The sequence below is a fragment of the Nelumbo lutea genome, chromosome 1 (genome assembly GCF_056320005.1).
Source record: "Nelumbo lutea isolate HS-2025 chromosome 1, American lotus-T2T, whole genome shotgun sequence".
NCBI lineage: Eukaryota > Viridiplantae > Streptophyta > Magnoliopsida > Proteales > Nelumbonaceae > Nelumbo > Nelumbo lutea.
Window position 1 is genome coordinate 115,314,074 of NC_142684.1, and position 25,147 is coordinate 115,339,220.

Below are 25,147 nucleotides of genomic sequence, written 5' to 3' on the forward strand. Positions count from 1 at the left end.
ATTGGACTTATTCCAGGTAGGTAGGATTTATTTGTCATTGGAAACCGATTGGCTTATTCCTTTGGTTGGAAGATTAGTGTTCATTAAATGTACACCACATTTCACAATAATCCCTTCACATGGGTGAGGAGGACTTTACCTGCTCATTTGTGTTTTTATTTAATTAATTATTTTTTTTTATTTATATTTATCGTGGATCGTGGTATGTGTGAAGAGAGAGAGAGAGGAAAGGTCGAAGAAGATACAAAGGCCAACCCAGCCAGCCATCCGAAATCTATACAAAATTCACACAAGAATCCAGATAGATTGTTTTGGGAGCATTGAAACCTACAGAGACCTACAGTCCAGCACATAATTGGGCTTTGGTGTCGGGTGGTTGGGTAATTGGGTTGGATTTGGATACACTAATTATTCTGTTTGAAGTTTGAACCATGCAAGCTGAAAAACATGTCTACCACTTGTCCGCCTCTCTTATATACTACAAAACAATTTTATTTGCGAGCGTCACATTACATATAGTAGCCAGTAGGAGAGGGTTGCCTACCTATTATTCGGTATCTTGTGGTCCACCATATATTCTTGTTCCCGTTCTCCAATAGTTAAATTAAATAAGGGAAAATTTATGATACCGGAAGAGCTTTGACCCCGTGAATTGTTATGAATACTATTTGATTGATCATCTCTTTTACAATATTGATTCATCAGTTACGTTGTGTAGTAAATTCTTTCGGTATCATAATCGAATCCTATAAATAAATAAATATTCAAATTTTATTGGGGGTGGCAACAAAATTGCCATGTGACCATGGCTACAGCAGCAGATTTGATTTGTTATATTACACTACAGAAAGGCCAGAAAGGGCATTAATAAAGTTAATAATAAATCCAAGATTTTCATTGCTGTGTCGATGTCTGATGAATAAGTGGTCGCAGTTTAGAAGCAATGGTGGAGCCATGAAAGATCCATATTCGTCGGCCATAATAGTTACAAGAGCTAGCCAAGTCACTGTTTTATTAGAATGCTGACTAGCATCTCCTCTCACTTGACTAGTTGAGGGAGCCATTGCCTTCAATGGCCCTCCCTTGTCTCCTCCTCCGTTCTTCAGCCTGGACCTTTTCTTTCCATCACCTTTTCATCTCGGTTTGTCTTTCAGCTGAGGACAGTGCCAATTTTATTCATTTGTAAAAACCAATGTTTTAAAAGCCAATTCGGAATCAGAACTGTTTTAGACACTGCTTTTTGGGTTGATGGTTTGACTGTCTAGTTTGAATAGAAAAAAAATTTTAAATTTATAAAAAATTAATTGAAATAAAAATGACGACTAAACACCATTGAACGGATTAATGATTTGTCTGTTCATCAAATCAATAGATCATTGACCAATTTAACAATTTTTTTATCAAGGACCAGATTTAAGGTAAAACAAAACCGATTGCCTGAACGGTTCCCAGACAGAACAGCCATACATTGGTAAAACCCATGAGAACGACAAGGATTTCAAGTTAATTAAGCCTGGATTGGGTTATTGGTAAAGCTGGAGATGAACTGCAAAATTAATATGCGCACCACAACTATGATGTTGGACATTAACTTGATGATTATAAAAGCTCTGCCACATGTATTAACTCGTGGTTCAAAGTATTGCCATTCGTGCTACAATTCACAAAGGGATGATTACTCCTCTAAAGGGGCATTCTTTTTTTTGGATTTGGAGAGGGGGAAGGTTGGTCAATGGGATTTTTGTTCCCATTGATCAAGAATCCCAAGTTCTTTATTCAGTTTTATATGAGGACCAGGGAAAGTTTATTTTTCTGGGTATCATTTACCCAAGAAAGTGATACCCATCTCTTAGGTGGGCAAATAACTTTCCCACATAGGGGAAAAGTTGTCAACACTTGAATGGGACAAAAATGCCCTTTTTAATAATGGATTTCTATGGCTAAAATGGTCATTGTCTTATTTACCTGGAAAATAAAAGAGCATAGGTAAATACAGATCAATGGCTAACGGAATGACTGAAATCACTACTTGAAGAGTTAGGTATTGATTATGAGAAGCCCTTGATGCTGTATTGCGATAATCAGGCGGCTATTAATATATATCACAATCCGGTGCAGCATGACATAACTAAACATATCGAAGCTGATCGACATTTTGTCAGAGAAAGGGTCTCATTATAAGAAGTGTGTCTCCCGTATATCACCTCCAACATGCAGTTTGCAAATCTTCTCACCAAGGTTGTTCCAAGAAAGAAGTTAGAGGCAGACCTATGCAAGTTGGGAATGACAAATATCTATTCCCAACTTGAGGGGCAGTGTAGAGAACACTGATGTGGGCCCCATGCCTATGGTCCCCACTATGTTCATATGACAGCACATGTAATATTTGTTAGTTATGTCAGTGTTAGTTGGTAGTTATTTTAAACAACTTGTTATTCCAGTTTATTATTGTTTTATTTGCCATGTAAGCATTAAGGGCAATTCTGCCCTTTCCTACAATTAGTGAACATAACATATAAATATTGAGAGAGTGGCGGTGGCAGATTCATTCGATCTGTCCCTCCTTTTCAAAACCCTTGTGTGCTTCTACTTTCTTCTTCTTCTTCTCCCTCTTTCCTTTTACTTTTCTCAATCTGAAATCCTTTAGAATCCAAGACTGATTGTAGTCTTGATCGACTACTTGGTATCAGAGCCTATCTAGAGTTTCTCATGTGTATCTAGTCCAACCGACCACATAAGAACTGTCTAGGGCTGGAAGCTTACAAAGGACTGTTCGTTGGCTGACTCTTGGAGGTTACCAGAAAGGTTTAGCAGTTGTCCAAAGGCTTGTAGAGGCTTGGAGAGTGTTTTGGTAATCAGGAAAAATCAGGGAAGGTTAGGGTTCAGGCCACAACTAAAGGTAGCGATAAGAGTTTTCTGGGTAAGTTTTTATTTTTCCCTTGAGATTGTTGTTAGTCAAGATAGGTTGGACCTATCTGGGAGAAGCGACCAAACTCTCCTTTATTTTCTTAGAGGCGATCAGTTTTTTTTTTTTTAGGGTTTGTCATTAACCCTACGACCATACTTGACTGTGAATCCTATGGAAGGTGCGACTGAGCTGTTGAGCACTGTTTATGTTCTCACAAAGGTTTTCCTAACCCTACGATTAAAACCCTAATTTTGCTTCAGCATTACAGGTTGCTTTCAAAGTGGTTTCTAGACCTGTTTCGGCTTCTGAGCCTGTTTTAGGGGGTGAGAACTATTATCGAACTTATTATATTTTGACTACTGATTGGTTTCAAATCAGATCTGAACTAATTTCATACAGATTTATAACTGTGATAAGTTATTTAAGTGTTGTTTTCTATTGCAGTAGCCCTAATAGTTCTTAATTATTGATTCTTAACCAAGAATGGAGTTCAAAAATCAGGGGGAAGGTGTCTTTGAGAACAACAGTTCTGGTAATATGTCTGAGACTGCGTTTCATATTACAACTATGAGATTTGACGGATCCAATTATTTGGAATGGGCCCAATAGGCCATGATGGCTATTAGGGGAAGAGGAAAACTTAGCTACCTATTGGGAGATGTGAAAGAACCTTCCAAGGAGGACCCAATGTATACCAAGTGGGTTCAGGAGAACTACTTGGTTATGACATGGCTGTGCAACTCTATGCAGCCACATATAAGCCGAAATTACTTGTGGGCAAAGATAGCCAATGAGATATGGGATGTCATGAAAGAGACCTACTCCCAACCCCTTAATGTTGCTAGAACCTATGAATTGAAGTGTGAGGTAAATAGCCTCAAACAAGGAGAGAAACCAGTCTCTGTTTATTTCTCTACCTTGAGAACTCTGTGGAATGAAATTGACCATCTGGAGACTCTTCAGTTGGAAAGTCCAAAAGATGCACAAACCCATAGAAAGCAAGTCGAGACCAATAGGGTGTTTGAATTTCTGGCTGGCCTAAATTCTGATTATGACATTGTGAGACAGTGGATACTAACAAGAGACAGTGTGACCTTATCTCAAGCCTACTCCCTGGTTCATAGTGAAGAGACTAGAAGAAAGGTTATGATGCAGCATCAGCCCTTCCCCCAACCCTAGCAGTAGTTAAACCTAAGTCTAGGGGTGATACAGAAAGGGACATGAAGAAGGTAGATAAGCAGGACCTAGTATGTGAACATTGTAAAAAACCCAAGCATACGAAAGATACATGCTGGAAGCTGCACCCTCATTTAGTCCCGGCAAAACTGAGGAATAAAAGGGGTAATGCTCATATGGCTGTGAATACCGACTCTACATCCTCATCGGGCACAAAGGGCACGACCCTAGATACCTTAGCTGCTGTTCGGGCTGCCCTAATATAGTTGGAAAAGGAGGTTGGGAATTCAGCTCAGTCATCTCAATCACCATCAACCCCTGCCACATCAGCATTTGCTCATTCAGGTACTCGGGCCTTAGCTTACCATGATTCGGCTCCAGGTAGCACTGAACATTGTTGGGTAATAGACTTAGGTGCATCTGACCATATGACTAGCTTGCCATCATTGTTCACTACTTATCACTTATCTTCTTGTACAGATAAAGTATCCATTGCTGATGGCTCCCTTGTTCCCATTTCTAGCAAGGTGACATTAAGTTATCTGATACTATCTCCTTATTCTCAATATTGCATGTTCCTAAACATGATACTAATTTTTTCCAGTCAGTAGTATTACAAAACATCAGAACTGTTCAGTAACATTTTTCCCTAACTGATGTGTTTTTCAAGACCTGGAGACGAGGAAGGTGATTGGGACTGACCGTGAGACAAATGAGATCTATCTGCTTGGAGAGAGTTCTCATTGGAAAGAGCCTGTGGATAAGAAGTCTTTTGTCTCTCAGTCTATGAGTCCGGTTATGCTTTGGCATAATCGGTTAGGTCATTTATCTTTTAGGTCTTCGAAGAGCATGTTTCCTACTTGAATCCTTGAACCGGACCAGATTTCCAGTATTGCCCTGGACCTTGGAGATAAGATGGGCAAAACTGGAAAGTTACACCTGACCCCTAGACTCGATTATGACATTTCACTAGGTGTTGGATCAGGCTGCCTTTGATATGCCAATCAGTGAGATCCTTAGCGGGGATCAAAACCTGGGTATGTTGGGGCAGTTTGAGAATTCATCTGAGTGGGTGATCATAGTGACAGAATCAGCCACTTTGTCAGACAAAGGGTAATGATCAGGAATGCACTCTCTCTGATGGAAACCAAACTGCCGGCAGTTGATTTCAATCGTTGGAATTTTGTTTTGCAAAATTAATATATTTATATATATATATATGTTCAGTTTCGAATTGTTTGCAAATGGTTTTAATTCCCGGGATCCATGTGAGAGGAGAGTGCGGCACTGTTCCTTGCAGCCGAGGGAGAGGTCCTCTCTTGTCGGGCAGTGCTTGATCATTAAGGGCTGAGAGGTCAAGTGTAAGACCATTGAGGATAATACCTGATGGGCTAATCTTGCACCTGCCCACAGTCCCTGGGTTTTTATAAGATGGCTTGGCCCAGGGACCACTTAATGTAAGTGTTGGGCCCATAGGGTCCATATGATGGACTCAAGGGGTTCATTGAGTTTTTCAGTGAATTCGGCTGGGCCTTGTATTAAAGGCTGGGCCGAACCCATGTGGCTGGTGTGTAGATCAATGCTTGGGTCCCACGCCATACAAAGAAGCCCAACTGGGCAGCAGATTGGAAAGTAATTAGACACTGAACACTTAATGGGCCAAAAGCCCATTTCGAGGTGGGCTGATATGATCAGCCATCCATGGGGCGAATTTGAGATTAAAGTTAGTAAAAGGATTGGGCCTTTTAGCCTTATCCACTCTAAGAGACCAAATTCAAATTAGATTTGAATCTGGTAACCTCCTGATAAGATCAGGAGTAAGCTAACTCTATCTGCAGAAAGGATTAAGATTATCCCCTATCCAAATACTGATTTGGATTGGGATAACTCCTAAAAAGGAGGTTTCTTAATCAAGAAGAAAGGAGGAGATTTCGAACCACCTTGAAGAGGTATAGGATACCTCCTGCGAATTCAGATCTGATCTGATTTCATACTCTCCAGAAAAACAAAAAAAGCAGTTCAACCTTTTTCGTTTTGGAAATCTCCTCCTGCCGCCGCCATCTGCCATTGCAAGATTAGATCTTTGTAGAGAAGAAAGTCAAGAAATCTGTTCTTGACATCAGTCTTGCAAGAAAGACTGAAAAGGATTCAGTGTTTAGAACTTCCAGAGGATTCTTGTGAAGGATCCAGTGTGTAGGACGCACCCTGCTGGTTCTGTTCCATTCACAGCTGTGTCATCTTCAGCAGGAACGGATCTTGGAGCATTCTTTGGGCGTGAACACCAACTTTGGGAGATACTGCTTCTCCGGATCAGGTATATTCCTCCCATTTATCTTTTGGTATAGATCTGGTTTGATTATGGTTCAAGTAGGATCCTTGAATATTGTATTCTAAATTTAGGGAATATGATTCCCAGTTGAGAGAAGGTAGGAAATTTTTGAAATTCACCCACCCATTCCGCAACCTTTATGGCGTCCATTAGATGGATCCTACCATTCTTTCAGGATTTGCGCAGATTGTTTTCTTTATTTCAAGAAACTGTTTCTTGTTAAGGGCGATTGATCTGAAATTAATTTTATTAAATCCAAAATTTATTTAGAATTGTTCTTTATTTATTTTTGATTTAATGGACTGTTCGAACCTGGAGATCACAGTGCAGATTTGGCGCAGATAGTCTGCGCACCCTTTTACTTTCCTTTTATTTATATTCGGTTTGTAAATAATTTTTTTTATTTTAGACTGAATGTATAGGATTTGATCAAGAATGTAATTAATAGAAATAGGATTTCTGTTATTTTTCTTGATTAAAGAAGAAGGAAGAAGAAGGCGGCGCTGGAGATTTGCAGTTGGAGAAATCGCTTTCTGCGATTTGCAGTTTGTGAAACTGCAACCCTTGTGATTAACCTCTGTTTTGCAGGTGGTGCGAACAGTCCATAGTTTGATTTGTGATTGTTTGAAATCAAAATTATTAATTTCAGATCTTTCATGAATTAATTCTTGAATTGAAAATCAGTTTTGGATCCTCTCGGACTAGATTAGACCAAAACTATTTGGACCGAATCTGGGGTTCGATAGGGACTGTTTTTCAGTCTGTATTTCTCACACCTGCTGTTCCAAATCTGATGTTCAATTACAAGGATTAATTCGGCCCACCTGTAAAGCCCAGTTTTAAAGGGTTAAAACTGCAAAAGGCCCATTACTGTGAGATAAGCTGTATGGGCCAAACTGCTATCTGCGATTCAGCCCATACACCTAGTAGTCATTAATTGTTAATGACTTAGTTTTTAAATGGGCTATTCAATGGGCTTTACAGCAGTTAATTGATTGGATCAATTCCGACTTTACATGTGATGTTTGGATGTTTGATGTGCTGCGACCATGGGCCATAAGTATTTGGCCCATGAAGACTCGTTAGTGGCTCTTGCGCACACCATGGCTGAATGCACATCATTGCCATGGTGTCCTTCAAGGTCATTGGATGACCCCTCTTTGCTTGGTGGGCCCCACAACCCTAAAAAGGGATGCGTACGGAACCCCCAGCCGATTAAGGCCCACCAGAAATCTGACTTTATGAAAGTCAGTGGGAGCCACTCTGGTTTGACCTAAATTAAAACTAGGGCGTTTTTGTTCCCTCCAGCAAATATGAATGCATGTGATAGGGAGACCCATATGATGGACTCTCTAAAGGCCTTCCGTCATTAGCACAATGATGGGTCCTTCAGTAATGAGGAAACGCACCATGAAATTGGGCTATCCATTTGCTGTTGGATCTATTAGAGTGTTTCATAAGATGATAGGGGCGTCATAGACCGATGTGGGAGGGGCTTCACCAGAAAATGGGAACTCTCTCACGGTACCTTGGCGTAACCTGAATATGATGGATAAGCACTCACTGGACAGAAAGGTTTACCTGAAAACGGCTCTGAACCTTGTCTGACAGAGGCCAAAGGGAAACTCATTTGATGAGTGGATATGATCCATCACAGAAAGGTGGTGAGGTTATGCAGCTGAAACAGTTGGCTTCACGCACCCCATGTGATTTCCCACATTTCTAGAGACATTTCGTCATCTCCGTCACTGAGAAAGGAGGGAAATCTCAGAGATGAACAAATGGGAATGGAACATAGATTAAAAGCCATATCTATGTAGGTAACATGAATCAAACTAAGGTTGTGGACTAATGATTTTGCTATTTTATCAGAAAATGGCAAACGGTCAATTTGCAAAGCTTCTAGACGATAACAAGCTAAAGGGCCCAAACTATGCCGACTGGTACAGAAATCTTATGCTGGTCCTAACTTCCGAAAAGTTAGACAAGGTGGTGAAAAATCCTGCACCGGAACGTCCGGGTGATAGGGCTTCTGAGGCCCGTAGGAGGGACTACCAAGAGTGGGAGGATAAGAACTCCCTAGCCCGCTGCTTTGTCGTTGCCTCATTAGACAACTCAATACAGAGGCAGTTCGATCAGATCGAACTTGCCAAGGACATATTGGACAGTCTAAGAACAATGTATGAAGAGCAGAACCATTCTACTCGACAGAAGGTCCTGAAATTGTTCATGACCGCGTAGATGACCAAAGGGCAGAAAGTTCATGACCATTGTCTTCGGATGATGGGTTACATTAATGAACTTGAAGCTCTTGGATCCGGGCTAGATCTTGGCACGCAAGTGGATGCCATCCTCAATTCTTTGCCCTCTTCCTTCAATGCGTTCACAATGAACTACAATATGAATAAGCTGAATGTCAGCGTCCAGGAACTCAGCAATATGTTGCAGAGAGCCGAGGATCTACTCAAGAAGGATGAGCCTATGGTTATGCTTGCTGAAGCTAACAAATCGGGCAAGAAAAAGAGAAAGGCAAAGAAGCCTCAAAAGAAGGCTACCAATCCTAAGAAGCAGAAGAAGAACAGGGCATCTGATGTCTGTCACTTCTGCAAGCAGACCGGCCACTGGAAGAGGAATTGTCCTGCCTACCTGGAATCTAAGAAAGGTAACATCGAAACTTGTGTCATAGAAACTAACTTGTTAGTTACTTCTGTGTCCTGGTGTGTTGACTCCGGGGCTTCAACTCATGCGTGTAACTCACTGCAGGGGTTCAAAGTTAGCAGAAAGTTGAGTGAAGGTGAAGTGACATTATTCTTGGGAACAACTGCAAGTGTTGCAGCAGCGGCAATAGGAACCGTAGAATTAGTTTTTAAAGAATGAATACTTGTACTTAAAGATTGTCTTTATGTACAGAACTTGAGAAGAAATTTAATTTCTGTTTCAAAACTGTGTGCTGATGGATATACTGTTTATTTTAGTAATGTGATTACTGTTAAACGGAATAATAAATTCATCGCATGCGGGGAACAAGAGAACGGTCTCTATGTTCTACATCCTTCTCTGGAAACTAACTTAACCGAAACTACGTCGGTCGAAAATCCCAAGAAAAGGAATTGTGATACAGTAAGTCCCACGTGCCTCTGGCATTACCGACTTGGCCATATCGGTATTGACCGAATCACAAGGTTGGTAAAGGATGGTCCTTTGGATTTTCTAACTGTAGAAAATCTTCCCACTTGTGAACCTTGCCTTCAAGGTAAGATGTCTAAGCGGCCATTTGACGGTAAGCCTGAAAGATCTGAAGGCACACTTGACCTAATACATACTGATGTATGTGGTCCCCTGAGTGTTAGGACACGGAATCAATACGTGTACTTCATCACCTTTACAGATGATTTTTCACGATATGGTTACGTGTACCTAATGAGACATAAGTCTGAATCATTTGAAAAGTTCAAAGAGTTCAGACAGGAAGTCGAGAAGCAGTTAGGGAGAGAAATTAAGGCCCTTCGATCAGATCGAGGTGGCGAGTATCTCTCTGACGAATTCAGGGACTACTTAAAGGCCAATGGGATAGTGTCACAATTAGCTCCTCCTACTACACCTCAACTCAACGGTGTTTCAGAGAGGAGGAATAGGACCTTGTTGGACATGGTCCGGTCACTTCTCGTACGCTCACAATTACCCACATCCTTTTGGGGATACGCATTAGAGACTGCTATCTACGCTCACAATCGGGTTCCAACCACATCAGTTCTGAAAACTCCATATGAACTTTGGACCGAAAGGAAGCCAAGTGTAAGACACTTGAAGATTTGGGGTTGTCCTGCACACGTTAAAAGAACAAGTGCGGACAAGTTGGAATCTAAAACCAGTCGTTGCTTGTTTATAGGCTACCCAAAGGATTCGGTGGGTTATCTATTCTATGACCCGAGTGAGCAGAAAGTGTTCTGCAGTCGAAACGCGCAGTTCTTAGAATCCGATTACATCCTGGACACCCATCGTCAGGAAATAGTTCTTGATGAGGAGAGCTCAGGAGCAGTGGGAGATGTCCCACAAATTCCAGGTAATTACCAACCTAGAAGAACCACCCGGGTATCCAGACCACCAGTCCGATATGGTTATGACCAGGATAGTTACCTGGTGGAAACCTTGACTAGTGAAGAGGATCCCGTGACTTACGCGGAAGCTATGTTAGACATAGATTCCCAGAAGTGGGTGGAGGCCATGAGAGCTGAAATGGACTCAATGGAGACAAATGGAGTCTGGACTCTAGTGGATCCGCCCCCCGGGGTAAAAGCAATTGGTTGCAAATGGATCTACAAGAGGAAGAAGGGCCCCGATGGCAGGATTGAGACCTTTAAAGCTCGCTTGGTGGCGAAAGGGTATACTCAGAAAGAAGGCATCGACTATGAGGAAACTTTTTCGCCCGTGGCCATGCTTAAATCCATTAGGATCCTGCTAGCTGTGGCAGCGTACCATGACTATGAGATTTGGAAAATGGATGTCAAAACCGCGTTCCTGAATGGAGATCTTAGTGAAGATATCTACATGCAGCAGCCGCAAGGCTTCATTGCTGCTGGTCAGGAACACATGGTATGTAAACTTAATAGATCCATATATGGACTTAAGCAGGCTTCTAGGAGTTGGAACATCCGTTTTGATTCTGCAGTCAAAACGTTTGACTTTGAGCAGAATCCGGATGAGCCCTGTGTTTACAGGAAGTCCAGTGGGGATAAGATCACCTTTTTGGTGTTGTACGTGGACGATATCCTACTCATTGGGAATGATGTAGGAATGTTGACTTCGGTCAAGGTATGGCTATCACAGCAGTTCTCCATGAAAGATCTTGGAGAAGCTTCATACATACTGGGTCTTCGACTCTATAGAGATAGATCGAAGCGGATAATTGGATTATCCCAGGCTGTTTATATTGACAAAATTGTCAAGAGGTACAGCATGGAGAACTCCAAGAAAGGAAACGTTCCTTTCAGGCACGGAGTCACTCTCTCCAAGAAGATGTCTCCCAAGACCTCTGAGGAGATTGAGAGCATGAGAGACGTTCCCTATGCCTCAGCCGTAGGGAGCATCATGTATGCCATGCTGTGCACTCGCCCTGACATTGCTTAGGCGGTGAGTGTGGTAAGCAGATTCCAGGCAAACCAAGGGCAGGAGCATTGGACTGCTGTGAAGAACATACTCAAATACCTTCGAAGGACAAAAGAGTTTTGTCTGGTATTCGATGGTAGTTCACTGCAAGTTCTAGGGTATACCGATGCCGATTTCCAATCGGATCCAGATGTTAGAAAGTCTACATCTGGGTATATTTTCACGATAGGATCGTGTGTTGTTTCCTGAGTGTCAGCAAACAGGGGTCCTAAGTTGCAAATTAATAGTCCACAACCCAAGCCGAGTGCATTGCCGTAAGTGATGCTGCCTTATGAATGAAGGTGTTCATTCTTGAATTTGGAATTCAGCACATCACCCATTCCATTGTTGTATGACAACACTGGACCTACGGGAGGATGATAGCAAGAGGTAGCATCAGCGGAGAATGTGGTAGACCCATTGACTAAGCCACTGACACAGAAGGTGTTTGAGAAACACGTGGAAAGTATGGGACTCCGGCTTGTACCAGATTGGACCTAAGTGCAAGTGGGAGCTGTTAGACAGTTTTGTTTGCCCTTAGCTTCAATCTGATTTGATGTACTTTTGTTATTTACTGGAAATAAATAAAGTGCATGTTTGATTCATGTTGTTTGGTATAATTCTGTGTGAAACCCTAAAACTGGACATTTATAGAGACTCATGTAAGTTTTAAATGTTCACAGCCGTTGGATAAGTCTGGGGAGATTTATCCTGCCAAGGCTGATACTGGTGTGCCACCAAGTGTTGGGATGGCCTATCTCAGCCATCAGGGTAAGACCCGAGGCACATGCAGTATGGGATTACTTGAATCCTTGAACCGGACCAGATTTCCAGTATTGCCCTGGACCTTGGAGATAAGATGGGCAAAACTGGAAAGTTACACCTGACCCCTAGACTCGATTATGACATTTCACTAGGTGTTGGATCAGGCTGCCTTTGATATGCCAATCAGTGAGATCCTTAGCGGGGATCAAAACCTGGGTATGTTGGGGCAGTTTGAGAATTCATCTGAGTGGGTGATCATAGTGACAGAATCAGCCACTTTGTCGGACAAAGGGTAATGATCAGGAATGCACTCTCTCTGATGGAAACCAAACTGCCGGCAGTTGATTTCAATCATTGGAATTTTGTTTTGCAAAATTAATATATTTATATATATATATATATGTTCAGTTTCGAATTGTTTGCAAATGGTTTTAATTCCCGGGATCCATGTGAGAGGAAAGTGCGGCACTGTTCCTTGCAGCCGAGGGAGAGGTCCTCTCTTGTCGGGCAGTGCTTGATCATTAAGGGCTGAGAGGTCAAGTGTAAGACCATTGAGGATAATACCTGATGGGCTAATCTTGCACCTGCCCACAGTCCCTGGGTTTTTATAAGATGGCTTGGCCCAGGGACCACTTAATGTAAGTGTTGGGCCCATAGGGTCCATATGATGGACTCAAGGGGTTCATTGAGTCTTGCAAGAAAGACTGAAAAGGATTCAGTGTTTAGTACTTCCAGAGGATTCTTGTGAAGGATCTAGTGTGTAGGACGCACCCTGCTGGTTCTGTTCCATTCACAGCTGTGTCATCTTCAGCAGGAACGGATCTTGGAGCATTCTTTGGGCGTGAACACCAACTTTGGGAGATACTGCTTCTCCGGATCAGGTATATTCCTCCCATTTATCTTTTGGTACAGATCTGGTTTGATTATAGTTCAAGTAGGATCCTTGAATATTGTATTCTAAATTTAGGGAATATGATTCCCAATTGAGAGAAGGTAGGAAATTTTTGAAATTCGCCCACCCATTCCGCAACCTTTATGGCGTCCATTAGATGGATCCTACCATTCTTTCATGGATAATATTGTAGTGACAGGGAATAATAATAGTGAGATTGAGTCCCTCAAACAGCTCCTTCATCAAGAATTTGAGGTGAAAGATCTTGGTGCACTGCGATATTTTTTGGGTATTGAGGTTGCTAGATCTAAATAGGGATCTTTATTTCTCAAATGAAGTATGTTCTAGATCTGTTGGTGGAAACTGGAAAGTTAGGTGTCAAGCCTGCAAATACACCCATTGAACAGAATCACAAGATCAGTGTAGAGGATGGAGAGCCTCTTGAAAACAAAGCTATGTTCCAACGGTTAGTTGGAAAGCTCCTATATCTCTGTCTCACACGACCAGACATCAGTTATTTAGTCAGTATTGTCAACCAGTACATGCATTCCCCTAGAACTACTCATCTTCTTGCAATTGAGAGAATACTAGCATACTTGAAGAGATGTCCAAGTAGAGGTATACTGTTCAACAATAATAATCACATGAAGGAGGAGGTCTATACAGATGTTGATTGGGTTGGGAATGCTGATGACAGGAGGTCTACCTCTAGATATTGTGCCCTTGTAGGAGGTAACCTTGTCTCTTGGATGAGTAAGAAACAAAGTGTTGTTTCTCGCTCTAGTGCCGAAGCTAAATACAGATAAATGTCTAATGGAGTGGCTGAAATCACTACTTGAAGAGTTAGGTATTGATTATGAGAAGCCATTGATGCTGTATTGCGATAATCAGGCGGCTATTAATATATCTCACAATCCGATGCAGCATGACATAACTAAACATATCGAAGCTGATCGACATTTTGTTAGAGAAAGGGTCTCAGTACAAGAAGTATGTCTCCCGTATATCACCTTCAACATGCAGTTCGTAAATCTTCTCACCAAGGTTGTTCCAAGAAAGAAGTTAGAGGCAGACCTATGCAAGTTGGGAATGACAAATATCTATTCCCAACTTGAGGGGGAGTGTAGAGAACACTGATGTGGGCCCCACGGCTGTGGTCCCCACTGTGTTTGTATGACAGCACATGTAATCTTTGTTAGTTATGTTAATGTTAGTTGGTAGTTATTTTAGACAGCTTGCTATTCTAGTTTATTATTGTTTTATTTGCCATGTAAGCATTAAGGGCAATTCCGCCCTTTCCTACAATTAGTGAACATAACATATAAATATTGAGAGAGTGGCAGCGACAGATTCATTCGATCTGTCCCTCCTTTTCAAAACCCTTGTGTACTTTTGCTTTCTTCTTCTTCTTCTCCCTCTTTCCTTCTAATTTTCTCAATCTGAAATCCTTTGGAATACAAGACTGACTGTAGTCTTGATCGACTACTAAACTTAGTACATTTCATTGTGGTTATTTTCTTTGGTAATAAAGAAAATTTACATTAAAATGAAAAAAGATGATACAATATTAGGTTATAATGAATCATAGAAAAGAAAACTGAGTAAAAGGTAATGCCATATCCTTCCAAATAAAGAACAACAAAGAACACTCTAAAAATCTAAACCCAAAGAAAAAATAAAAGGTACCACCGCCTATGACAAGAAATTCCCTCAATCATCTTCTGACAAAAGTGTTACAAAGACAACAAAGCTACTTCTCACTATGCCCATGCCATTTTGTTATAGTTATATGGACAATATTCAATATTAAAGTATACTAAAAATGTTATAAATGGAACAATTGGACTAGATTTTTACAAAGATTCCAACTACAAGAATTAGATAACTTGGGAAAATTGTCATAGGTTTGACTTTGCCATCATGTTATGACAATTTTTTCTCATATCTGTTCTGCTCAAGTTGTAGTCTAGGCCTCAATTGCACGTGGTGTTTTTCCTTTTATGTTACTAGAATATTCTCTTTTTTTTCATTTCCAAAATCCTACTTCAACTTTTTAGGATGATGTAGAGAAAGGTTATGGAATGGCTTAGATGAGGACCGTTGGTAAGTCTTTCTGCAAAACTGCCATGGTGCACAAATGTGTCTAAAGTTAAAGTCAAAGTATCCTTGATGAAACATTTCAGGTTCAAATACCTATGAAAAATCTACTACTTATACTTCAAATATTCTTCTTATTTCTGGTTTATGTTCACAAACATTATGGAATAGCATGTTTATCTTGTCTGGAATAGTTTGTTATGTATTCATATTAAATATCTTCTAATTGCCCTTGCATTAGTCTTACCTATGTGGTGTAGCTGGTTCCATATATGCTATATGTTTATGCTTGATATTACATTTTCATTTCTTAATATGGTTATTGCTCTAAGTTATTGATTTGTGGTAGCTATTAGACATTTTCTTTCAAAAATCCAATGATTTCTATTTGAAAGCTGCAGATCAGAAAAAAAAAAAATTGTTCCTTGATAGCGTAGATATTCACAGAATTCATGAATTCACTCTTTCAAAATGATTGCATGTTTTCTCTTTTTAAATGCAGATTTAAATCTCTGAAAGGATTTAAATATGCTAATACCATGTGAAAGATAGGTATTAGACCAGGGGCATCTTTCTAATATGCTAATACCCAGACCCTATATCATTGGGTTGGTTCTCTTTGGTTTTGTTGGGTATGCCTGACCCATTGATAGCCCTAGTTAGGGATATAATATGGAAACTCTATCTCCTAGCCTTCATAACATTTGCTTCATTCAATAAATACCTTGATAACTCATTGATAGGGAAACAATACCAACATGGGAGGAAATATTTTCTAGGGACAGCATAACATATCAACATGAACTCTTAATAAGAAGCATAGACTATCACTTCCATCCATCAAGGAATGGATTTCTTTTTTCTCCAGCATCCAGATCTAAATCTAGTTTATAGACAACCTATCACCATTACACAGGCTGAAATAAATTATAAAAATAAATTCATTCCTATGTCTCATTGACTGCATGAAGAGAAATAGGGCTTGAAACTGTCAATTATCAAAAATTAAATAAAAATGAATTAGTGCTTAAAGTTGTCTTCTGAAACTATCATGGTGAATGGTTGGCTGAATTGTAAAAAACATTCAAGTTACTTTTTTAATGTAACAAGACATCAACCATCCTAAGATAAACCTCACAAAGAAAATAAAGCAAAATGCTCAGAAGCATAGAGACCATAGAATGATTTGTTGAGTTCCCAATCTGAAACTGATTATTATTGAAACAAAATCAGATTTCCACTTTCTTTCTGTTACATCTATTTTTATTGGTCACTTTTCAATCTATTAATAGATGACAAAAAATGTGGTTATATACAATGGTTAAGTGCCTAGCACTCTAATAGCCCTTAAGCAGCCTTGCTTCCTTGCCCTATGTTTGCATTAACTCTAATATCCCTTGTTTGGCCAAGACATCTACCAAACAGTTTGCTGATCTTGTTATCCGTTGTATTCTCTCTCTTGTATATTTTTCCTTTTTCTCTAGTTTTGGTTCTCTGATATACTTCTCTCCCAAGTCAAAACTAGCTAAAATAACATATTTGATAGTGCTTCTTGGTATAAAATTAATGGCAATATTTTGTCAAGATGAATTACTTATTCCAGCAATATAAGTATTCATTCTTTTGCAATATGATAAGTTTCACCTTAAAGTTGAAAAAAAAAAATTATCTTCATGCCAAAGAATCAAGAACATAGTTGTGTTTTCTTTTATTCAATTATGAAAGAAAAACAATAAAGAAGAAAAAAGAATATGTGAGAAGAGAAGAAAGTGAAGAAACAATGCAAAATTTAGAAAGAGAGAGAGAGAGAGAGAGAAGAATGGGTGATCAGCCCTTTTCATTCTAATTTATACTTTATCAAATAAGAGAGGAAAATTACATAAATACTCTTGGACGTCCATCACAGAAAATAGTCATAAATAGCATATTTTAACAATGTAAAGAACAACATAAATCCCAATTAAATAAATGTCAATAAAAATCAAGAAAATTCACCATACCCAAGGATCCATGATAGGCAAAGAAGCGCCACTTTTGAGCTTTATAAACAACTGTCCATCATAGACCTCCCACAAAAACAAACTGAAGAGATGAAATTTTAAGAAGATTAAACAAAGAAATTATGTATTGCAAGAAGAATAACTTCAACTTGTTACCTAAAATAAAGCTATGTAAATGATTTTAGACTCTAAAAGCATATACATGGTCAGATATTTAATTATTCAATTATAGTTATCGGACATAATTCCAAAGAAACCTTCATAAAATCATTTTATTATTTCATAACATAGAGAGCCTTAGGAACCAATCTTTTAAAAACTGACCCGAAGGCCAAACCGTTTTTGTCACCAGTTTGACCGTCCAAGTCGAATGGGTCAGACCGTGCCATGTTAGCACTCTATATATTTAAGTATATAGAGTATATGTATATCTAAATATATGTAAATATGTGTGTACATGCATATTTTATTAATAAATAATATAATATATAATTATATTCTACATGCAATATATGTATTATTTTATATTTTATTTATATTTTAAGTTCAACTTTTTTTTATTTGTAAAAAATATTAAAAATTGTGATTTGAGGCCAAAAAAGGGTTTTTTTCACGAATTAGCAGGGCAAGGCGCCTAAAGAAGTTTGGTCTCCGAACATCGGACATTGGAGCGCAAAGTTATGGCCTCCGAAATAAATGAGTTTTTCTTTTTTTATTTTTATTCTTTACTTTTTTAATGGGTGAGCGTGTCTATGTGTATAGAGGAAAATTTTATAGGTGGAAAAAGAACAAAGATAAAAATTACCCATCCAACAAACTTTACACTGAACATCCTCTACCCCAAAAGCTCACTTCAAAGACCCCATTGCTTTAACCAACCAAACTACTCTAACCCCCTTAAGACACTTCCAACCAAACTACTCTAACCCAAGTGCCTCCCTCACAAATAACCTAAATCAAAATGAACTACAGATATCTAACCCAAGTGTCTATAAAGATATCTATTTTTGGGAGGATAACTATATTTATTTTAAATATTTATTTGGCATAGAATTTTCATTATCATGTGTATCTGTTTGCTAATAAATAGGGAGCCATCTGTCAATCGGGACTTAGAAAGAGAAGATTTATTGGATTGACTATATGGGGGAAGACCAGTTGATTGTTATAATCAATTGAGAATGGGGAAGGAATCATTCTATAGGCTTTGCAAAATTCTCTGAGAAACCAACCAATTAAATGACACGTTACAAAGTACTGTGGAGAAACAAGTTGCTAGATTCCTACACATATTAACAAACAATATTAGGAATAGAACGATGGGATTCCATTTCAGTAGGTCTGGAGAGACTATGAGTCATCACTTCAACTTGGTACTAGATGCAGTTTTAAATCTAGAATATAGGTATATAATCCAACCAAATGGTACAGTAGTACTTCTAGAGATTAGAAACCGAACTGACTTTTGGCCATACTTAAAGGTAATAAACACATCAAAGTTTACATACGTATGAACTATCTACACTATTATTTAGGCATTAAAATTTAAAATACACTATCAAAATGAAATGCTTCGTAGGATTGTGTTGGGGCAATTGACGACACATATACCTGTAAATGTTCCTGCTGCAGATGTAGCTCGATTTCGTGGCCGTAAAGGTTACCTGACACAAATTATTCTTGTTGCATGTTCATTCGACCTTTGTCTCACGTATGTATTACTTGGATGGGAAGGTGATGCATCAGATTCCTGCATGTTAACTAATGCACTAGCGAGAGAGCATAAACTATATGTTCCTGTAGGTATACAAAGTCATGTAGATCATATGGATGTTGCACAAGTAGATGTGGGGGTTTGTTTATAATCTTGTTCTTTATATATTTAATTAGGTAAATATTATCTTCTGGATACTGGGTTTGCTTTAAAGACTGGATTTTTAACGTTGTATCGTAGCACGAGATACCATTTGAAGGAATGGGGAACACATCAACCCAAGAATCCAAAAGAATTATTCAACCTCCATCATGCATCACTTAGGAATGCAGTTGAATGAATCTTCGATGTCCTTAAGAAATGTTTCCTGGTTTTGGTTTCTGAACAACATTACCCATTCAAAACTCAAGTGAAGATAGTAACTACTTGTTGCATATTACATAACCATGTCATGGGAATGAATCCATATGATCGGATCATGTCTGAGTATGACCAGGATGGAGGAGATGCAAACTTGGATGCAAATGATGGAGATGAATCGAATGATGGGATGGATACTCAAACAACAAAACCTTCCCAACACATTAGTAAAAATGAGCAGCCTAGAGAAGGGAACCGACTCAGGGAGGAGATAGTTAACCAAATGTGGACAAACAACCAAGTGTCTCGGTCTAGCCACCGAAATTAATTTTAGTTGTTTGTTTTTATTATATGAGATCTTGCTCTAAACTTGTATTTTTAATTGTACACTACTCTTGTACAGATTTTAAACATTTTAATATTCAGCATATGTGTCGGTGGATTTAGTAGCTTATATTATTGAATTTGTTATATGTATTGTATTTGGTACCATGCATGTAATTGTGTGAAAGCGTGTCATGTTATATTACATGTATGAAATGACTAATTGCACTATGATTTCCTTATTTGAACCAGCAATGGACTCTGCACCCATTCAAGATGATATTAAGTCGGCCAAGCCTAACATGTCATGGACAAAGACATGGACAACCTATTGATAGAGACCCTCGTTGAGCAAGCACACCTTGGAAACAAGGTCGACAAAAGTTTAAAGGCTCCAGCATATAATGCCGTTGCTAGGGCTATAAGCTTGACATTTGGGGTGGATTGCACCTATAACAACATTTGAAACCGATTGAAAACAATAAAGAAAAACTTCACTACTATATCAAACATCCTAAACTCAAGTGGTTTCTCATGGAATGACCTTACGAAGACAATAGATGCTGAACCTAAAGTATGGGTTAAATACATCCTGGTAAGATTGATTTAGTATTGTTTGTGTATAAATCTTGGCATTTTTTTATTGTAATGTGATGATGCCTAAGGCAAAACATTTTAGAAAGAAGTCAATCCATAACTATGACCAACTTGCAATAGTCTACGGTAATGATCAAGTAATTGAGACTGGAGCTTTTACTGCTAGGGAGGCACTTAGACGGGAGGCAACCTCAATGACTCCAAATAACGCACAGACAATGCAGGAACCAGTGTATGAGGAGTTAAATGAGGGGGACAATGCCAGTGACTCTAACCTGCAGGCTAGGTCACCAGAAGAGGGTAGCTCTATTGAAGGAAGAAGCTCATCGGGGAAAAGAAAGTCATATGCTAGCATTGTTTCTGATGAAGTGCAGACAATTGCCCATAGCATTTCATCGCTAGCAAATGCAATTGAAAAGAGCATCTCTCTCTTGAAAGACCAAATTTTTGAGGATGTATATAGCCTTGGGGATGACAACCCGAAATTCCTCATTAAGGCAATAAACTTCTTATCTCAGTCTGAGAATAGGGCAATAGCATTTTATGCCCTTAAGCTTCAATTGAGGAAAGCATGACTGGATATGAAGTTTGCATCCGAATACTAAATTGAATGTTGACTTCTCTTTAGACATTGATAAACACTTGAACTAATTAAATATCCATTGCATTATTTTGTTAGAGACTTTTATTGGGGGTGCATTGGATATTTGCTTTGAGATATTGTATGAACATGTACACAATAACTAATATGCTATATAAACTTCTTTTTTGTGACTTATTATTCACAAGTTGTGAATGTATGATATGGGTTACAAATTAATTTGCAAGAGTTTGGTGAAACCAAACATCTTGCAACTTGATTGATTGATGGGTGATACAATTGCAGGTTTAGATGCATTAGATTTAATCCACTAAAATTTGTGATTATACCATTTCTCTTTATATGGTGGTGCTTGGTTGTAAATGTATGATACGGGTCACAAGTTAATTAAACCAAACATCTTACAACTTGATTGATTGATGGATGATATAATTGCAAGTTTAGATGCATTGGATTTAACCCAATGCAATTTGTGACTGATTTTTCTCTTTATATGGTGGTGCTTGGTTGTAAATGTATGATATGGATCACGGGTTAATAAGCAAGTGTTTGGCGATATATTGCGTTGGATTTAGTACCATTGATGATATATTTGCTGGTTTGATGAGATGTATATTTACATCTGTATAGATACTCATATGGCAAAATATTACGTTGTGTTCAAAGGCCATCGGCCAAGAATCTATTTCACGTGGGTAGAGTGTAATGCCCAAGTGCATAGGTTTAGCGAAGCAATTTTTTGCTCCTATACACTTACGAAGAGGCAATATTCCAATTGCAGCAATACTAGTGCAATATGTATTCAATACCTCAAAACTCCACAGTTGGGAACACTTCTAAGATCCATGCAAAGGATACTGGCACGAAGGTGAAGGCACCAAAAGAGGACCGTCGCAATCGATGGTCATTCTTGTGTTGGTCACTAGTTTGGTGGTCATGTCAATCTTATACTTGCTTAAATGATGGTTGCAAATATTTAGTTATTAATCTTGTGATGTGAAATTGAAGAAGGTATGAATTTGTCAAATTGGGATGGATCCAACAATCCTGTAAAATTTTCTCAACAATCAAACACTAGGAAACAGATTTAGCAGGATATCTGGTCTCATCAAACAAACACAGGTGACAGGATTGAGAAAAAAATAATTTCCCTTCTCATCACATCCTTTCTCATCCCATCCCATCCCATCCTTTTCCAGCAACCAAACAAACCATTAAGGAGATTGGTGGCAGAACCAAACCTACAAAAATGTTTCTCCAACTAGAGTTTGGGGCATCAGTGGAGATTCATTCAAACCAAACTATGCTGCCAAAAAGGCTAAAAACAGAAATGGGAAAATGTGATTGAATGGAGAGAGAAATTTGGGGAAAGAATATAAATGGAACCTTCTCACCTTCAAAGTAAGGAGGTTCAAAAGCAAGATCATCTTACAAATAGGATAGAGCCAATGGAGCATGCTCAAATTGAGTTGGAGAAATGCCTTAAGTCCAAAGATTTAACCCCCAGATTGAGAGAAAAAGTAGTATATTTGTTGATTTGGAGAGAGATCAACTATATTTGTTGATTTAGAGAGTCATAACATCTCTAAAGAGGTAAAATCTATCGTAGCAAGACTGAGGGCACACTTTGACATTTTGTTTAGAGGCAATTTTGAGTGATGCTTATGGGTTGGTCTGGGCCTACAAACTTACATATAAATTATATGTTATATACAATATAATACATGCATACATGAATTCACACACATACAAACACACACTTGGACTGGGCTGGGATAAGAATGATCACCCTAGTCAATTGACCCAATTTCCTGTATCATTCACTCTAAACTTGGTGCACATGCTTAGTGATCTAGGTCATTGAGTATGTGATAAACATATTTTATTGAAGTGAACACATCAATTTTAATTTGGCAATTCCTCCATATGATGAATTTAACTTTTACATTTACCATTAAGACTCTGACTGCCGAAAAGCACAAGACTCAATTGGACAGTTAAGTTTAATCAAAAGATCTTTTATCTGTCATGAAACTTGAGAGTTCTACTGTTTTATAGCTCAGCAAATCCTTATCCTAAACGTATGTGTTCGGTTAACTAAATTAAACAATTTCTGATCTATTTCATGGATCATGATAGGCTATTGCATTCTTATTTTTTATAGAATTTTAGAGAGACAAGTTTATTTCTCCTAATATGTTTGGTTCACCGCAGATGTTCAAAGCTTCTCTGTAATAACCAGGAAATAGGATTGACAACAAATCTGGTCTTACATTTTAATATACCATCTTTCTTCCTTCCTTTGTAGAGATATAAAGTTCAACAACTAATGAAGGAACCAGATGGAAGTTATCCAAACTTTTGCCATAACTTAAAGAAAGTTTACATCAGACAAGATGGAAACTATAGGAGGCATGCAGTCCAAAGTCTATCTCTTGCTGTACCCCAAGGTGAATGCTTTGGTATGCTTGGCCCTAGTGGTTCTGGAAAGACCACTTTTATTAATACGGTCAGCGCCTCCATGTTTATCAGAGTTCAATAAGAGAAGAGATAATTTCCCATTGTTACCTGCGGATAGAAGGCTTCCATCTTGGAACATGTCCCATGGAGGATATCCATGATCTCTGCTTGAGACTTGTTTGCACCAAGATAGTACAATGCTTCTGCTATGAACTGTTCTGTTCACACAAGCTGCAGAGTGATGCCTGTGCTGTGAACTGTTCATTCCTTGGAACTAGATGAGGTGGTTGAAATTTATCTTTGAGCTCCCGGTATATCTTCTTGACTAAAATCATGAAAACAGAACTATCACTCCTTTTTCAAAACGAAAGGCAGATTCAACTATACAAGTCTCTAAATGGTTGCAGCTCAAAATCCATAATTAATTTTAGTTCATCGGATTTCTGATGGCACCTATCAGTAAATTTCTGCGATTATAGTTATTTTCTTCCCTATTTGTCAACATATCTTCTAAGACCAGCATGACCTGAGAACTGATATACTGATCTAGGTAAACTCAGCGCCTAATGGATGATTAGAAACTCTACCAAATGGATTAAAATTGATAATGTTAATAGGAAATTCCATCATTTGTCGTTTTCCTTGTCCAAGTGAATAAGATATGCACCTTGGATACAAGAGATCTAGCTTCTCTAATGTTTTAATGAAATGTCGCATCTGCCAGGGGAAAAACACAAGATCTGCACAGAAGCATTTAAAACAGGGGAAAAACACAAGCATTGTATTGTGGTTTCCCATCAGAACATATTGACCTAGGAAAATACAATCCCACCCAATCTTTGTGTGCACATGAACATTTAAAATAGGGGAAAAAACACAAGCATCGTACCTTTGATGTAGTTCTCAGTAGATTTTTTATTGATGCAGAACAATAGAAAACCTTCTCTTCTCCTGTTCGAACGAACAAGGCTCAAAGATTTCTTTGTTAATCCCACCCAATCAAAGGAAAAAGGGAAAGAAATCGCCCTCCTTCACAAGCAAACAACGAACAAGTTCAATGCAGGTTTGGAGTCGCACCATGCTTGTTTCCCTAAATTTTCTTGTTAATCCCTCTCGGTTCTCCGTTTATATGCGAAAAAAACTTTCCCTCTCATCGAAGTGGTGTCTTCTTCGTCAAAAGGCTATCTTGCAGAAGGCTGCGAACATTTTGTTTTGTCGAATATTCACACGGGAAGATAAAGACTTCCCCGCGTGCCTTCTATGAGATTAGACCGGTTAAGTTTAAAACCGTCGTGCCTGACCGCCGCGCCAGATTCCAAACCGGATTTAGGCGGAGGTCAGTCATCACTATAGCGACAGTCACATGGACCGCCGGCTCTAAACCGCCGCTTTTGCTCGGTTTTCTTGTAGTGCCAAAAGACCATCTAAATTGTAATTTGAAAAGCTATATGGAGGGTTGTTAGGTTGTAAGATTGAACGCCGAAACGAAACCAGCCATGGATCTTGCCAACTTGGACTCTTGGTGGGTGTTATTTTATTACTATTATATTAATTTTATTTTATAAAAATTATGACGTCTGCAAGTAAAGCATTCGCAATAAAATGAGAAAATTTGCGTTTGGGCCTTAGGTCTTCCCATTATTTTATTTTATTTTATTTTTTTCTTTTATGGTTGCATGAGAAACAAGAGGTTAATTGTTTTGACTTTTGATAAATTCATAATTGAAGCCACCTCAACCCCAACTTCAGCAATTCTGAGAAGCTTCCCTCCATGCTCTG

The 25,147-nt window shown here is 38.8% G+C and overlaps 1 long non-coding RNA gene across 1 annotated transcript; it reads right to left on the bottom strand.

The window, feature by feature from the left end:
• Window positions 1-23,029: 23,029 nt before the first annotated feature.
• LOC148876937 (uncharacterized) lies at window positions 23,030-24,773 on the bottom strand. The gene is made up of 2 exons (XR_016105902.1): window positions 24,258-24,773; window positions 23,030-23,693 (listed from the first exon to the last, which is right to left on the bottom strand). It is a non-coding gene; the product is annotated as an uncharacterized LOC148876937 (long non-coding RNA).
• Window positions 24,774-25,147: the final 374 nt, after the last annotated feature.